We start from the raw sequence: 15,823 nt of genomic DNA on the forward strand, positions 1-15,823 counted from the left end.
TCCCACAGAGATTATGATGATCATCTAATCTTAAAGCACATATCTCTGATTTTACGAATCTGTGAGTACATGCGTCCAACTCCTTGCAACCTCCATGGGATTCTCCAGGCAAAAATACTGGAGTGGATTGCCATACCCTTCTCCAGGGGAATCTTCTTGCCTCACGGATCAAACCCATGTCTCTTATGTCTCATGCATTAGCAAACAGGTTCTTTATCACAGGGACTTCCCTGATGGCTTAAAGGGTAAAGCATCTGTCTGCCTGCAATGCGAAAGACCTGGGTTCAATCCCCAGTCGGGAAGATCCCCTGGAGAAGGAAATGGCAACCCATTCCAGTACTTTCTTGCCTGCAAAATGCCACATATGGAGAAGCCTGCTAGGCTACAGTCCATAGGATTGCAAAGAGTTGCACACGACTGAGCAACTTCACTTATCACTAGCGCCATCTGGGAAGCCCTTATGAATCTGTACATGGAAGCAATTAATATAAATGTATATTAAAATGTATTTAATATATACTTCTTATATGTATTTCATATCTCTTACATACGTTGTTAAAAATTAAGTTTATTTGGACAAATAAATTACCACATACTGTTGAATCAGAAAGATATCTTTGTTAATTTTATATTTCTTTATCTTCTTTTTATTCTTTTGCCAAGTGTTATATTGAACAAAGGAGGGAGACTGGCTGGTGTTTTGTGTACAATTATGTAACTGTGATTGAGAAGAAAGATGAGAACTTACCTATATATTCTTGCAAAAATAGTTACTGAATGTGAACCCTGGGCCAAGCACCTTGTCAACACTGTACCATTGCCAGATAGCCAGCAATTTTTAAAACTGATCCTAAAGCAATCAGAATTATATTATTTATTGGAAGAAATTAGAAAGCACTATTAGAGAATACAAAAGCTGCATGCTAAGAACCTTATGGTATAACTAGGATGATTAGTACATATGAAAAGGTTTTAAGGACCTGACAAAAACAAAACAGAATATTTTATTTCAATTTAAAATTGCTGTACTCCTCAAACACATGAAAGAAAGGCTATGAAATTCAGACAGCAATTTGGCACATGTTTGAATGAACTGATCAGGGGTAAAAAAAATTTATCAATAGGTCTCCATAAATAGATTATTTGTGAACAGGAGTTTGAGGAAATTAAGTGATATTGCTTAACAGTGGAAGATAGTAAAAAAAAAAAAAAGAGAGAGAGAGAGACAACAAGAAACCACATCCTCTTGTACCAATTATGAATGTTGCGATGTGGAAATCACACAGAATGGCAAGTCTATTAGCTTTTCTGGAAAACAGGATTTGTATTGACTTGAAAATAAGAACTGAAGTGAGATAAAGGAGGGTGGGTAAAGTATTTTAAACTTGGGGCTGAGAACTTTGAATTTAATAAGGAAGCAAATTCAGAGACTTAGAGAATTTAAGAGCAAGGCCATCCTTTAGACCTATACCTCCCTTTCAGAGAAAACTGCCTTTACTGGTATTTCACACCATCAGTGGCATTTCCACTTGGAATTAGAACCCAAGACTTCTGTTCTCAGCGTTCTCTTCATATTCACTGCCACTCTACGAACGCTAGCCCATTGATCAGGAACAGAAGAGATGCCTGAGTACACTGATAATTTGGAATACTTGTAAATATTCCTCTGCCGCTCAGGCTCAGCCTCTGATCTCCTGAAAGTCAACTGTGCCCCATTCTTTACATTGCCCAGCCTCTCCCTTGGTGGATGTGGGGCTGTGGGATCATTTCTGTCACTCGACAGGATCAGGACACCAGCGAGCAGCTCAGGCTCAACCCTCTTCTGCCACCGGTCGGTGCATCACTCATGCTTGATCTCAGGGCGACTTCCTTAGAGGCCGCCCAAAGTGGGACGTTCCTCTGGGCTTCCCAGGTGGCGGGCTATTCCTCCAACAGGATCCGAACCTTAGTGCAGTTATGTTGCTGCCCCACGGCCACAACCTGGGACCCTCTCACGGTCAACACTTAGAGAACTGGTGTTGGATGGAACTGGATGGAATTTATGGTTTCTCTTCTGTCATGAGCAGAAACGAGAAAAACCCAGTGAGTGTGATGCTTTTCAAAGCACGTTCCATTTGGCTCTGGCTGCTCAACTGCTCCTGCCAGCGGGAGGAGAATAAGTAACAGCATAGTTAGCCCAGTAACACAGTCTCAACCTTTCTTTCTCTCCTCTGAGGGTCAAGATTGTCCTCTACAAGGCATGGCTTGACAGGCCAGCTAGGTCTCCACCACAGAGGCACCAGGTCACTCCTCCAGCCCTTCTGAAGCTCATATTTATGGGGAGGCATGAAACGTGGTCAACCGGTGAGCTATCCTTTCATATCAGGGAAGCACGGATGTCCTCTGGAATGGAGACTGTGAAGAAGAGTGGGGAATCTCATTTCATCAGTTCCCTGTAAGCAGACTTGGCACAATCCCAGGTACACAACTCCTCATTCTGTCTCTATTTGTCCCCAAGGACAGACAGCTCTGGCTAGGGATGTAAAGTCTCTCTGGGCAGGGCTAATCTCTGGATTTTGTATGTATTCAATTTCACGGCTGGAAAGCTTTAGAAACACTGGTAAGCTTCACTGTATTATAAATTTCCTGGTTTGCCAAACAGACCTGAAAAGCTATCAGCTGCCTGCGTCATCCATCCTGGCTATTCCCATGGCCCAGGCCAAGCTCGCTGTAGTGGACTGAATGCTGATCTCCGGAAAGGTATGCCAAAGTCCTAACCTCGGTTATCTGTGAATGTAACCTTACTTAGAAAATGGCTCTTTGAAGATGTTATTAAGGTAAGGAGCTCCAGATGAGCTCATCCTGGATTAACCCAGTGGAGCTTGATCCAAAAAGTGTCCTTGTAAGGAGTGGAGAATACAGACAGTAGGAAAGAAACACAGAGGATCTGTGAAGTCGGAGGCAAAGATTGGAGTTATGCAGTCACAAAGCAGGGAACGCCAAAGATTCCCTATAGCCACCAAAAGCCACTGGATTCTGAACTTCTGCTTTCCAGAATTGTGAGAGTAAAATTATACTGGCTCAAGTCACAAAATGTGGTAATTCGTTAGCAAAAACTCTAGCAAACTAATACACAACATAGACCTAGAGGAGGCTGATGAGACTGCCATCTGCCTCTCTCGCCCAGGTCTCAGCTAGCCTGCCCTAAAGAGAGGGAACCTAGATGTTATTGAAACCTTGTAGCCACACCCCCTTCTCCCACCATCCTGGGTCTCCCCTCAAAACACAACCTCCTGCTTTTAATCTCTCCTATACTTTACTCCCTGGAAGGCTGGCACTACTTGCTTCATCCACACTCCCATTTCTCCACTTCTTCCAAATAGGACTGGCTACGTAATTTGCGGGGACCAATGTAAAATGCAAATATGGGGTCACTTGTTTAAAAATTATTAAGAATCTCAAGGCAGGACATCAGAACATTCACACTAGTGCAGGGCTTTCTTAGAAGTAGATCCCTGTCCCACTGCACAGATTATAGTGCCAGGAAGCTGGTCCTGTCTCCTAAGCCCAGCCTCCCTTAGTGTGTGGAATTCTTTTTCACTACTGAAAATTCTCTCCACCTTCATAACCTATTAACACAATGCTTTCTCCATTTTCTTGCTTTAGGTAAAAATCAGCTTTCTTCTGAGAAGAGTTTCCCCCGGATCTTCCTTGCATGTACACCGCTCATTATCTCACACCCTGGGACCATGAGAAGCAGCGCTGGCATCCCCACAGATACCCAGTACTGCTTTGGAAGCCTGCCCCACCTCTTACACCAGCCCTTGATCCATTTAGGCTCTTGTTCCCTGGATATGTACCTTTCTGTCCCAATTCTGCAGTCATTAACTCAGTTCCTGACCGTTCCACCACAGTCACGGAAGCCTTTGGTATCTGACTCATTCCTTCTCCACTGCATGGCTTCACCGTTGGTGGCTTCAATGTCCATATGGACAGCCTCTTCAGTAACTTAATCTCCAAATGCTCGATCTTCATTCTATGGAGAAGAGCTAATCCCAGTCATAGCTCTTCCACATCTCTGCCATTATTCTGCTACTAAAACATTCAAGAAATCTATCCCACCTCCTGATTACAACTTTTTCTTTTTCTCTCTCTGCTTGAGATTTGTTCTTCTTTGGCCTCTTTTTCTCTCCCCTTCAATGTCTTTTTTATCTTCCTATGTACTATTAAGTGAACTCATAGCTCTGTCCTTCAACCATTCTTTTAAAAATGGCATCTAAGTTTTCTTGCCTTTCCATCAAATCATCTGGTAAAACCCCAAAGGGGGATTAATTAAACTCTCTGCATTTACAGTCACATATTTTACACAAATTCACACAATTGCATGGAACTACTGCTATCATGAATTCCTGAATTTAAAAGTTTTTTTTTTTTTCACTTATAGTCAGGTTCCATTATTCCCAACTGCAGCTACCAGAAACCTTCAGGCTCTTTATCTGTCTCCATTATCTCCCTTACTTTTCTAATAGAAATGAGAAGCTATCAAAAATCTTTAATCTACTATGAAAATACAAAAGCAATCTACAAGTAGTGTTTTCTTATGTCATTATTCTGTTTTAATCGAAGAAAATGAGGTTCTATTTATTTATATAAAAACTGCTTTTTAAGCAGCTATTTTGTACAGGTACTATTTCAGCTACTGAAGATACAGCTTTCATGGAGGAAACATTCAAGTGGTTCTGATGACTTCAAATATGTAACTTTAAGGCATGTCAGCGAGGACTAAGGATTTGATCAAACTTGCCCCCCAAAACAGGTTTTACAAGACAAATTTTGTGAGTATAAGGAGTACAGTTGCAAAATCATAAAAATCTAACCATTGCAGTGTAACTCAGAAATTCAAACATTTTAGCATCTCTATCATAGGCTCTCTAAAATAAAAATTTGCCTTAAATAACAATATTATATTTTATTATACAATTGAAATTACACTAAAGATATGAATAACTCTCAATCTCTTTAATTACTATTTGTATGACCATACAAATAACCATGTTTTTAGAAAACAAAATGTACCAATGTCGGCATTTAGAAAAATTGTAAGTTTTAGTAACAGGGTATAATTGAAAGAATGTCAATCAACCTTAAGGGAAGAAAGGCTTGGGCTCAAAATTGGAGTCTTCCTAGCTATTCATTTTATTCAAATTATTTAACCTTGCTGAGCCTCAGTTTATTTATTTGAAAACAGAGACGATTATTATCTCAGTGTTGGGGTAGGAATATTAAATACTTTAAAGAGTCTGAGGGTAGCACTATCGGCAGGTACATTAACGAAAACATCTTTCTATCTCATAGCCTTTGCCTATGAAAATATTGGAAGTAGTCAGTAGTGAAGTGGTAGGTATCACGGGCTTGCCTTGGAAGATCGGGTTCACAGTATCAGTGAATGTGTTGGTGTTAAGACGACTTTGGACACTAATAATGCCTTTCAGGGAACCAGAGATCTCCGGACTTCTGTGAGGAGAAATCACCTTTTCAAGAAGCAGGGAAAAGCACCTTAATTTTAATAGCAGTATCATCATTCATCTATTATGCTTTCTAAAGTTCATAATGAGACCTTATTAGAAGGACTTCATTTTCCTTGAGAACCTTAAAAGTGGAACGTGACAGACACTGATCTCTGCTTTTCTTTCCCCCAGAGTTGTCTACATTGCACATGACTTCTCAATTTGCTAAAATGATGCGGTAATAAACACGAAGACCCACATTTCGGGTGCAGGTAAGAAAACCATGCACATTGCCACTTTATCCAAACAGCCACGATTAAAGTGCAACCTTAGGACAGTCACTTCGGGCCACAAATGCTTCGGAGGGTCTACAGGGAGAAGGGAGGAAAGCGAATTCCCTCAGTCACATCAAGTAAAATCTTAATAGAACCTTAACACTCACCCAGGGGGAACTGAGAGTGGTAGGCGAGGAGGGTTCTGTGATGACCAACGATGATTAATTGTCTGATAAGGCGCACGCAGGGAAAAAAACAAACAACACTGCCCGGGACGCCGGAAGGTAAGACCCACCTTCTCGCCGGCCAGCAAGCCGGTTGGAGGCCGGGTTACGCCCGGAGCCGGACCCCGGGCCGGGGCGGCGCGGGTGGCGGTTTAAGGAGAGGGAGGCGCGCTCCACGCTCGGGGGCGGGTCCCGGCGGCCGCTCTCTCCGCCCCAGCAGTCGCCGCCACCTCCAGCCTGCGCCCCAGCGCAGCAGCTCAGACGCTGTCGCATCCTCGTGGACGGTAGAGGCGGCAGCGAGCTAGAGTCAGCACCGCAGCTCGCGGCCACGGAGAGGCCAGGCGAGCCCGAGCGCCGGGACCCTGCCCAGGCTCTGCGGACACCTCTGTGCGCGGCTGGTACGTACGTGGTGAAGGGGAGGTGGAGTGGGGGTGGCTAAAGCGAAGATGGAGGGAAAAGGACTTGGGGAGGCAGGGGAGACTGAGCGAGCGAAGATGCGGTAAGAGCAACTTTCCTATTTTCCGGCCAGTCCGCGCGAGCATGGGGGGGAATTTAAGCAGATGCCTCTTTGGCCAGAGTGACCACATCATGTAACACGCAGAGGTTCTTGCAGAGTGGAAGGGGGCGCTCAGGTCAACAGGGGTAACCAGGGAGATCTGATCACCTCTTTTTGCCCATTCTGCCCTGAAGGTGGACATTGGTGATGTCTTGTAAGTTGCTGAGCCTTCGCCTCTCGCATGAGCAGTGCCACGTCGTTTGTCCTGGGCTGCGCGTTTCCAGCCCCAGGCAGCCCCTCGCGGCCATGGGGTCAGCAGTGTTCTAGCCGGCTCGGCTCGCGTCGAGCTGTCTTTAGCCCAGTCACCTCACCTCATCAGCCTCCATCCATTTTCTTTGATAAAACCTGGGAATAATTAGATCAAGTGAACTCGTGGGTTCCCAGCAACTGTTGGATTTTCACGGAGTCTGGGACACCGGCCGGCAGCCAGGGAGGGAGAGGAGTGCAGTGTGGTCGCAGGGGTTCGGGAGACGAGCGCGTGGGTCGTAATTGCTGACGTGCAGCAGCTCGTTGGGGCAAGTCCTGATAGTTCCCTCTGGGAGAGATGACCCTGATTTAACCTGCTCTCCAGACTGGCAAGTCCCTGCCGAGCGAGGCTCAGATGAACCGGTCAGTTTCATCTTCGTAGAGCTCATCCCAGGGAACGCATACGGACACAGTTCCTTTGGAAGAGCGCTTAGTACAAGTAGGGCACATAGGAAACACTGGGGGAAAAGAACAAACCCAAAACAAAACAAAAAATCCTGCAGGTGGAATTTTTAGTCCGAGTCTGTGCAGGACTCTAAAATGGAGATTCAGTGCTGATGACCACTTAAATATTCAACTGGAAAAACTAAAAACTAAAACGCTCATACTAATGGTTTGAATACTGAAAAAGTATGGATTAGAACTGCGCCGAATACTGGATTTCTCTGTGTACACATAGATTCAAGATCCATCTGTCCACTTTATCTCTTCATAAGATGCCTTTCTTCTTGACATTGCTACACACAAAAAAATTCGTTCTGTGATTTAACATTCAAAAAGGTCAGAATTTGGACTACTAAAATGAGATCTGATGGTCATAAAGCTCACAGGAAGTTCTGTAAGTGATATGGGTTCTGGATCATGGTTTGTTAGATTAGCATTTTGCACACCTTTTATTTTTCCTACTTGTCAGGTGCTGATCAGTACCCCTCTATTGACACTATGATAAGGAAGTTCATTTCCTAAAACAGTGTTTTGGAAACTCAAATGTTTTAGTTTTGAAGTAAAGTATGTATTGAAAAAAAGTTTTCAAAAAGTTTTTAGTAATCAGCTTCTTAGTTTTATCTTTACCACAACTTTCTTCAACAAAATATCAAAGACTAATGGAATACCTTATATAGGACATTTTAAACAATGTCAGATTTCAATTTTGTTAAAGAATTTTCTCTCCTCTTTAGCCGATTTTAAACTGGAAGTTTAGATTTTTTAGAAATTTACCCCTTCAATGATTTTTAAAGAAATTTTGCCAAGTTGTAAAACCATCACCATAATTCAGTTTTAGAACATTTTCATCACTCCAATAAGATTCCTCATGCCCACTTATGATTAATCTCTGTTCAGGTTCAGGCAACTACTAATCTTTCTTCAGTCTCTATAGATTTGCCTTCTCTGAATATTTTATGGAATCATAAAATATGTGATCTTTTGTTTATGGCTTTTTTTCACTTAACATACTGTTTTTGAGATCTATGTCGTAATGTGGATCAGCATTTCGCTCATTTTATTGCTGAAGTTTTCTGTTGTATGAACACACCACATTTTGTCTATCCATTCAGAAGGTTGGAGAGGAAACATTTTGCTTCCTTTAAAAATTTTGAGCTCAAATACAGCAAGCAAATTTGAAAAAAGGTGTAACATTTCTGAGAAATAACATATTTCTGAAGATGAGGTTTATTGGAGCTGTTTTATATTCACAGAAAAATTGAATGGAAGGTACAGAGATTTCCTAAATAACCTCTGGCCCTACACATGTATGACCACCTCCATTGTGGACATCACACACGGCAGTGGTACATTTGTTACAGTGGATGAATCTACACTGACACATCGTAATCACCCAAATTCCCTGGTTTACCTTAGCGTTCACTCTCGTTGTTGTACATTCTGTGGCTTTGGACAAATATATAATGACATATATAGCCTGGTGGGCTATAGTCCATGGGGTTGCCAAGAGTCAGAGCTGACTGAGCATGCAAGCAGATGCAGACATCCATCAATGTAATATCATAGGAGTATTTTCACTGCCCTAAAAGTCCTCTGTTCTCTGCCTATTCATTCCCCACCCCCAGTATCTTTTAATGCTAAATGAGGGTAAATCAGGCTTAATTAAGACTAAATTTCCTGCAGTCTCCAGTGAAGATGGGAAATTGAGCAATTTGAAAATTGTATTTTAAGATGTTGATGAAACTCAAACCTAAATTGCTTGATAGTAAAGTCAGTGGTTTTCCTTTCCTTCAACACAAGATTTTTAATTGAGTTACCAAAAAAATCATGCCTTTTTGAATAGAAAAAAGCACCCTATAAATCATATGGTAAAATAAGCTTCCATAACTATGATGCCACATAATTCTTTTACATACTAATTAAACATTTTATTATTATATATAGAGATCTAAGGCCCAAGTTTAAGTGATTGACGTGCAAAAATCATGTATTAGGGATAAATCTAGGGCTCTTGTTTTCCCGTCTTAAAATTCCTGTGGTTAGTACATGCTCTTTTTATTCTTTTCAGTTTTTAAATGTTCACAAGGGTTTTTTATTTTGTTGTTCAGTTGCTCAGTTGTGTCCTACTCTGTGTGACCCCATGGACTGCAAGCATGCCAGACTTCTCTGCCCTTCACCGTCTCCTGGAGTTTGCTCAGACTTGTCTCCATTGAGTCAGTGATGCCATTCAACCATCTCCGTCCTCTGTCGTCCCCTTCTCCTCTTGCCTTTTTTATTCACATGACCGAATATACACTCCCTTAGCTTTTCTTTCTTTGATCAGACATCCCACAGTATTATTCATTGACTTACACTTTTTAAAGTTTTTAATGGGTAAATACCAGTTTATCTTTCATTACCTTAATATACAATTGCTGCTGCTAAGTCGCTTCAGTCGTGTTCGACTCTGTGCGACCCCATAGACAGCAGCCCACCAGGCTCCCCCGTCCCTGGGATTCTCCAGGCAAGAATACTGGAGTGGGTTCCCATTTCCTTCTCCAATGCATGAAAGTGAAAAGTGAAAGAAGTCGCTCAGTCATGTCCAACTCTTAGTGACCCCATGGACTGCAGCCTACCAGGCTCCTCCATCCATGGGATTTTCCAGGCAAGAGTATTGGAGTGGGGTGCCATTGCCTTCTCCGTAATACACAATAATGTAAAGTAATTATCTTTCAATTAAAAATAAATAAATTTTTAAAAAAGAAGGAAAACTGCATGTTCTTTTGAATTTTGTTGGTTTCAGTAATTTTTATTCCCAGGTGGTGCAGTGATAAAGAATCTGCCTACCAATGTAGGAGAAGCAAGAGATGCAGGTTTGATCCCTGGGTCAGGAAGATCCCTTGGAGTAGGAAATGGCAACCCATTCCAGTATTCTTGTCTGGAAAATTCTATGGACAGAGGAGCCTGGGGGGCTATAGCCCATGGGGTCTCACAGAGTTGGACATGACTGAGTGACTGAGCAAAGATACTTGATATACTTTTTATAAGTCATTATCAGTGATATTACATAAAGAGAACACTTGAACATAGGCAGAAAACCAAAAGTGATTATTATTATTGTTTATCTTTTTATTGGAAGTACAGTTGACTTTGAGAAATCAAATAGGTGATCTACTTCATACTCAAGTGGGATATATTTTTTTTATTCTTGTACTCAATGGCAAATAACGGCTTTATGCATCTGTCCAAGTATAAAGCACGGTATGGACTTATACAGGCTTCCCAGGTGACGCTAGTGGTAAAGAACCCCCCTGCCAATGCTGGAGACCTTAAGCCACATGGGTTTGATCCCTGGGAAGATCCCCTGGAGGAGGGCATGGCAGTCCACTCCAGTGTTCTTGCCTAAAGAAGCCCATAGACAGAGGAGCTGTATGGGCTACAGTCCATAGGGTCACACAGAGTTGGACACAACTGAAGTGACTTTAAATCAAAGTGGATTTATGTTTTCTAATAACTCCAGTTCTTAAAAAATGATGGTGTCCAAGAGTTGGATGCTTATTGGAAAAGAAGTTCAGAGCTGTCTATTTAAGAATAAAACAGTTCAGATTTGTATATGTTTCTAAATAGAAGGAAATAATCTTACCTAGAACTTGAATTAGTTAGAATAGGATTTCTCAGACTGAAAAGTGGGCCAGCAGAATAGAGACCCTTGAAGATTATGGAGTAGTAGTTATAGTAGTCTGGAGCAAACATGGCTTGAACACTTGTTTGGGGAGCAGCAGCAGAAGCTTTTATAGACAGTGTAAATGGAGCTAAATGCCTTCCTCTACATCTTGGATTCTCCCTCCTTAGAGTTACTATTTCCAGCTAAGCCCTAAATTCTGTTGTGTGGATGAAAAGGAATGAATGGCCTTTGGGAGTGTGGAAATCGGCATGTGTGAGTGTTAGTTGCTCAGTCGTGTCTGACTGTTTGAGACCCCATCGACTGTAGCTTGCCAGGCTCCTCTGTCGATGGAATTCTTCAGGCAAGAATACTGGAGTGGGTGGTCATTCTCTTCTCCAGGGAATCTTCCCCACTCAGGAACTGAACCCTGGTCTTTTGCATTGCAGGCAGGTTCTTTACCATCTGAGCTACTAGGGAACCCCAGAAATCAGCATGGGTAACTGTAAGTTTTCACTTGTCGGGTGAAAGAAAGGAAGAAACTGAGGTTCAGTATGATAGTTTTGGGAATAAATTCATGAAAGATAAGAAAGAGTTAAGCAGTCTTCCCAAACATGCTTATATTAAATGACTCTTAAGTGATTTACTTCTAGACTAATTTTTATGGGCTGGGTTAATATGTCTCAGAAGAAAATACTGTTCTTGAAATCACTATGTGTAGTGTGTGTGTGTGTGTGTAATTAAGGATAACCTTTAACTCATGTAGTTACATTCATATTTTTTTTTGTTTATTAAAAAATGAGAATAAGTACTTCTATCATGGGGCTTCTGGAGCCAGATATAATATTAAATCTCAGAACACTGAAATAAGACCCTCTTGTCTATATTTCCCAAATCTAATAGAGTCTAATAAAAATCCAGACTACAGATATAATGGATTTTGTTGCATTCTGAAAGTTTGTAAAGAATCTATCAAGTCAGAAGATGTTACAAAGGCCAAGGTCTAGCACAGAAACCACTCTGCGTCTCAGTCTCTGTGTCCCTGAAGAAGGATGTCTGTTATAATTGTGTTCATTGCAATAAAGAAGCAGAACTGTTTACAGGAGTGAAAACTTAGAAAAACACAAAAAGCAACTCTGCATCTTTCTACCATGCCATGAATCTCTATGTATTTATCTATATATACTCTTGCAGCTCGGAGAAGATTGGATTTGAGGAATATTGGACAGACTGTTATAGCCCAAGCAAGAGATGCTAGAGAGTGAATCATGAATTAGCGATGAAGAATTTAGGGATACACAAGAGTATCATAGTCTAGAAATATTAGGAGTGGAAAGTGATTAGGCTTGATGATAACTGGGACATGAAGTTAAGGGGAGGTGGAAATGAAGGGTGCTTTTCAGCACCCTGGCTTGAGGTTGAGGGCTAGCACTATTTACAAAAATGGCGGTAGAAGAATGAGGACACAGTTGGTGGGTTTCCTGGGTTGGATAAGGTCTGATAATTCATGTACTTCCTGCAATGAGACCTTATTTAGAAATAGGGCCATAGCAGTTGTCATTGCCTAATATGATGTCATACAGGAGTAGGATGTGCTCTTAACCCAGTATGACTGGTATCCTGATAAGAAGAGAAGAGACATAGAGGCAGAGACTCAGAGGCAAACATGTGACATTGGAAGCAGAAATAAGAGCTATGCGACTTCAAGAGATTCCTAGACTTACCAGCCACCACCAAAAGCTGGGAAAGAGGCATGGAACAGATTTTCCTGAGTTCCCAAGAAGAAACCAACCTTGCTGATAACTGCATTTTGGATTGCTGGCCACTTGATCTGTGCCCATTTTCAGTATCAGTTGTAAAGATGCTTACAAAATAAGCAATATGATAACTTGGGCAGGGCATCTGCTGTGTCCTGACATAGTCAGAGTCCTCTGCTTTCAACCCAAGTAGAGATCTAAACAAGATCATTCAGGTTTTCCATTCATTCCGGCCACCTGGGTTTGACAGTGTGAAAATGGATCCAGTCTACAACATGGGGGGATGTCATAGTTTTTATCTGTTTGCCTCAGGGAGGGTAGAAGAATGTTTTCAGGGAAAGTGAAGAATAATTTCCTCACATAGTAGATCTGGGTCAGCCCCCTGAGGTGTTTGTGGTTTTTGCCAAAGAATATTAAACTTCAAGTAAAACCCAGCATAGTTGTTTCAACTCTGAGGAGTCCATGTTTGGATTCTAGGTTTGAATGCTTTGAAAGGAAACAAACTTTTCAGGTGTGACTGTAAAATGGGAGGAAACAAAGCATTTTTTAAACTCATAGATGTTCATGTTTACTAACTCTTTTAAAAAAGTATCTTAATTTGCCTAAACTTTGGAAAACTTTTCATATCACCTGTCAGTAATTATTATTGGTCTTAATACTGAATTGGTTAAGTTCTTCACTTTGTGGGTTTTGTCTCAATGTAATCCACTTAAAATATGGATTAATGAAATATGATTGTATCTAAGGACAGCAGTTTAAGTTATAAGGACATTTCAAATTATCTTGTAAAAGGATTGTTTAAGGTTCACTTTATTTTTTAACTCTTTTCTTTCAGATATTTTTGTCATAAAACCATCACACTATTAAGAACACTTAAAGATTTTACAATTTCAATTCTAATATTCAAGCATAGTTGCTTTAGTATTAAGTGTCTTCTAGTCTTTGTATCTTTGTAAGGATTTTTTTTTATTAATGTAATAATGGTATACAGTTTTTATCCTATTTTTTTCTTCTTAAAATTACTATTATCAGAATAAAAATGAATAGAAAGAATAATTTTAAAAAATAACATTTTTTCTGATTATGCGGAGTGACCCATGACATAGTTTTTGGCTAGATAAAATTTCAGCTCTTAAAGGTATGAAACAGAATATCCCAGTTAGGCCCCATTTTAACTTTGCTGCACCCTATGCAGCAAAACAAATAAGACAAAAAGAAAAACACAAATCTTTAAAATGTGTGGCTTTAAATATTAGCAATGTTAAAATGTAGAATTCTGTTTTCCCAAGGACAGTCTGTGCTTACTGTTGTAAATTCTTCACCAAGAATCACAGATGTGAAAGTATAATCAAGCGATTTTTTTTTCTTTCATTCTCATCCTTTTTATCAGCTCTCCATTGTTATCTTATAATGGTTTATTCCACATGTTATTTTCTAGGCCGTTAATGTTTGCCACTTAAAATACCACTAAGTTTTAAATTTTAAAACTTTGTAGTTGTGTTTTTGAGATAATATACACTCCAGTGAAAATCAGAAACTTTCAAAATTAAGAGGAAAATAACGTCCACCTGTATTTCCACCGTTAATTATAAAATTCTTTGCCTATATATATATATCTTAAAAAACAAAAGTAATATATGCCCTTAATATATCATCTTACTATATCTTTTCAAGGCAATAAATCATCTTTTTTAATGGGTACATACTGATCTATTAAATTTTTAACTAATCCCTATTGGTAAATGTGCAGAATGTTTCCAAGTTTGTTTTTGTAAATAATACCATAGTAGATAACTGTATTTGTGATCTTTATACACTGTACACAGCTACCTTATTAATTTCTTGTAATAAATTTCTAGACATGGAGTTGATAAATCAATGGATAGTCACTTTTTAACCATTTTTTAAAACATTTTGCAGAATATCTTTCCAGGAAGCCTGTTACCATTTATACTGAAAATTTTTACCAAAGTACTAGTACTGTTTCAAAAATTTTTATTTAGAAATTTAGTAGGAAAAGATAGTTCATATTTGTATTTCTTTGCTAATGTGGCTAAATATTTTTAGGTAGTCAGTATGTTTATTGGGTATTTTGGATTTATTTGTATGAATTGCTTTTTGTGTTCTTCACTTATTTTAATTCTCTTTTGTTTGTTTCAAGAACTTTTAATTTATAAGGATATTAACTCTTTGTATGTCTGTTACATTTTAAATAACAGTTTTTAAAATCAATTTCTTTTGTTTGCAATTTTTAATTCTCTTTTGTTTGTTTCAAGAACTTTTAATTTATAAGGATATTAACTCTTTGTATGTCTGTTACATTTTAAATAACAGTTTTTAAAATCAATTTCTTTTGTTTGCAATTTTTAATTCTCTTTTGTTTGTTTCAAGAACTTTTAATTTATAAGGATATTAACTCTTTGTATGTCTGTTACATTTTAAATAACAGTTTTTAAAATCAATTTCTTTTGTTTGCAATTAACTATATAGGGAGCTTTGATTTGCAAAATACTTAAATTTTATAGATGTGAAAGCTATCAATTTCTTCTCTCATAGTTTATAAGGAGGACTTTCCCATTTTAAACATATTCATCTACATTTTTAATAGTACCTCTGATGTCTTTTTTAAAAAGTTTTAATCCTTTGGAAGTTGTTTTAGTAAGGAATGAAGTAGGTAATGTAATTTTATTGTTGTTATGTTTAATCACTAATCTTGCCTCAAACTTATTTGTTCTGTAACTGATTTGAAATAACATCCTATGCCCCTGCACCTGCTTGGAGTCCACCTTTGTGGTAACTGTCCTTCACCCTGAAGTCCCACAGAATTTCTTCCCACGTGCCTTCCTGGCCAGCATTCCTACACATGACTGCAGGCCCTTCCATTGCCTCCCTAACCTGCCTTGATCCACATCTGTCACTCAGCACCTCACCCCAGGAAGAAAAGGAATTCCACGTTTCCCATCATAGCTGCTAGCTCTTCCTAAAGTCTCTGGTTCCTGTAGTCTGTGTTACCAGTTTTGAAACATGTAATTTTGTTAGCCTTGCGAAACATAATTTTCCAATGCTTCAAATCTCTGTTTTTATCATTTGTCTATTCATTTCTCCCTTCTACCTTGAAACTTTATTATGCTTTGTGCTGCCTTTCCCTGACCTAATCTTTGCTTTTTATTCTTCCTTCAAAACTGTTCTGTCATG

The 15,823-nt window shown here is 39.6% G+C and overlaps 1 protein-coding gene across 8 annotated transcripts in view; it reads left to right on the forward strand.

Annotated features, from left to right (window-relative positions):
• Positions 1-6,224: 6,224 nt before the first annotated feature.
• PKIB (cAMP-dependent protein kinase inhibitor beta) overlaps positions 6,225-15,823 on the forward strand; it is a 121,531-nt gene continuing 111,932 nt past the window's right edge. Inside the window, exons 1-2 of one of the 8 annotated variants that reach the window (XM_044924437.2) lie at positions 6,251-6,383; positions 11,321-11,376. The gene's annotated coding sequence lies outside the window, so the exon portion shown is untranslated. Of the gene's footprint in view, positions 6,384-11,320; positions 11,377-15,823 lie in introns of all 8 variants that reach the window. The other 7 variants (XR_006542466.2, XR_006542467.2, XM_025294783.3 and 4 more) reach the window with 7 other exon arrangements.

Source organism: Bubalus bubalis, chromosome 10, assembly GCF_019923935.1.
Source record: "Bubalus bubalis isolate 160015118507 breed Murrah chromosome 10, NDDB_SH_1, whole genome shotgun sequence".
In the NCBI taxonomy this organism is placed as follows: Eukaryota; Metazoa; Chordata; class Mammalia; order Artiodactyla; family Bovidae; genus Bubalus; species Bubalus bubalis.